Raw genomic sequence first — 2,643 nt, forward strand, 5'->3', positions numbered from 1 at the left:
AAGAGATACGTGTGCGGTTTCATTCTTTTGGAAAAGGCTTTTATTTAACTAATTAATAAATGAGAAAACCAGTAAGATGTGACAACCAGTTCCCAAAATGATTTAAACACCACACATATCTAGGTAATAAGAAGTAAGTTTACGAACACATGCAAACTGGTCAATATCCATTAGGCAAAATTTTACCAGAAGTAAAAATCATTTGCTTTTCTATGGACAAGAATCATTTGCATTACTTACAGAATTGTAAAATACCTTAAAGGCAATAGAAGGTGTGGACTTCTCTGAATGAAATAAATGGAAAGAGGTGCTTTACAGAATGGCAAGTAATCTATTTTTGTCCATTTTAATATCCTTTGCAGTTTTTCTGACATAAATATTGGAGTCCTTTGTCTCAAACAGAATGTTCTATGGAATCTCAATTTATAGCCCATAGGAAAAGCAGAAGTGAGGCAGTGGCGATAGTAGTGGCAAGAGGATGAACAACAAGTTTGATGCTTTGAAAGATGATGACAATGGGGACCATGATCAGAATGAAGAAAGCAGCACATAGAAAGATACTGAGAAAGAAGAAAACAGAATGGGACAAGAATAAGAGCAGTAACAAGAGGAAAGCTGTTGTCCCTGGACAGGCAGAGCATCTCCTCCAGTACAACTACACTTTCTGGTACTCCAGGAGAACCTCTGGCTGTCCCACCAGCTCACAGAGTTATGAACAGAATTATCAAACAGATTGGCGCCTTTGCCTCTGTGGAGCAGTTCTGGAGGTTTTATAGCCACATGGTATGTCCAAAGGATCTGACAGGCCACAGCGACTTCCATCTCTTCAAAGAAGGAATTAAACGCATGTGGGAGGATAATGCAAATAAAAATGGTGACAAGAGGATTATTTGGCTGCTGAAGGGCTTGATCTCCCATTGCTGGGAGAATCTCATTTGGCCATGTTAGGGGAACAGTTCATGGTTGGGGAGGAGATCTGTGGGGCTGTGGTCTCTCTTCACTTTCAAGAGGACATTATTTCAATATGGAAAAGACTGCCAGTGACCAAGCAACCACAGCCCAAATCCGGGATACACTTTGGCGAGTGCTTAACCTATCTCCCAACACCGTTATGAAATACAAAACTCACTGACAGCATCAAAATGCCAGGCAGGCTGGGTCCCCAAAGGCTCCTTTTGAAAACCTCTGAAAGATGTGGTTGAATGTGCCATGACCCTCTCCCTCTCTGGATGGCACTATTCTTGAAGCTGGTGTCATTAGAGTCTCTTGTTCTGTTGATGTGCTACCTGGAAGATCCTTCTGTCCTGGACAAGATAATTAAAAGAGCATTTTATGTTTTAAGAACAGGCTGACACAGAGCAGCTACAATAACAGCTGAGATTGCTCAATAAATGGTGCTAAATTTAAAAAAAAAAAAGAGGAGAAATGCAGAGTCACTTTGGTTGAAATGAATATAGAGGCTTCTGACTAAGCTTTCTTGGACTCCAGAGTTTTGGGGATCTGTATAAATCACAGTTAGGAAACCACTAGATGATTTCTACAACTACTGATGGGCCTTACTGATTAAACTTGGTCCCTCAACATTCCTTTAGTTGTTCCCACACCCTAACATTGTCTACATGCTTCTACCCACTCTCCACTCCCTGCCCGCCACATGGATGCTCTGCTGTATCAAGAAACCAAGACATCCCTTTCAGAAGACTTTTTCATCCTTACAAATTTTAAATTCCCACAGTATTTGACTGTAGAACTTTCTAGCTCTAAATTCCATAGAATAACTGAAGTTACTTGAAAATACACTTCCTATTTGATGAAACCTGCAACTAAGGGGCCTTAGAGTAATTTTGAAAAAAAATTACAAATACATCAGCTAGGTTTTCAATATGATACCATCTTTATCTTTAATGTATTCTGTTTATTTTCTTGATTTTGAAAACCAAGGCTGTATTTTTAAATGCCTCTGGGCACATGTACCAAAATATCTCTGTAAATTCTGCACTCATGTTTCCCTTTTTTCCTATGTATGTTTCAAGTTATATGGATTGTGAAAGCCTGTAAAGACTGGGAAGAGCCTCCTTCACAAACAGGGTGCTGTTTCCTCATTCTGGCCTAAAATCTCCCTGCCCAGTCCTGCTGTGTACTCTGCAGTACTCTGGCTTCAGTCCTAGTCCTGTACAGGAAATGTGTGAAATCCTTGCCTCAGTGGCAATGGTGAATTCATTTCTTAGAAGATAAGCCCCTTGCCAGTAATTCCCATTCATGATCCAATGTCTTACTGTCGCATCTCCTTAGAGTGGGATTCAGATTCTTAAAGTATTTCCCGACCCTTACTACTCATTATTGCAACTGGACCCTCTATGTCTTGAACTATATCAACTGTTCAGCTGATCTCCTAAACTTGATCCTTTCCCTGACTGAACCCAGGATGCTTTCACAATTCCTTTTTCTTACCTTATCTAAGTACATTTCTATTCCTTCTACTACAGTCTCATTTTAATGAGTCTTTCCTGTTCTACCCTATCCTTTTGCTGCCCCAAATCTAACAACCTCCTTTCCACATAGTGTTTTAAGAGATCAAGATACTGATGCAAATTTCAACTTTAGCTTGCAAAATCTCAAAGGTTGCTTTTCTTATCCTGAAAC

The 2,643-nt window shown here is 39.8% G+C and overlaps 1 pseudogene; it reads left to right on the plus strand.

The window, feature by feature from the left end:
* The first annotated feature begins 478 nt into the window (after positions 1–478).
* LOC105510713 lies at positions 479–1,402 on the plus strand (annotated as a pseudogene).
* Positions 1,403–2,643: the final 1,241 nt, after the last annotated feature.

The sequence above is a fragment of the Colobus angolensis genome, unplaced genomic scaffold (assembly GCF_000951035.1).
Source record: "Colobus angolensis palliatus isolate OR3802 unplaced genomic scaffold, Cang.pa_1.0 Scaffold190, whole genome shotgun sequence".
Taxonomy (NCBI): Eukaryota; Metazoa; Chordata; class Mammalia; order Primates; family Cercopithecidae; genus Colobus; species Colobus angolensis.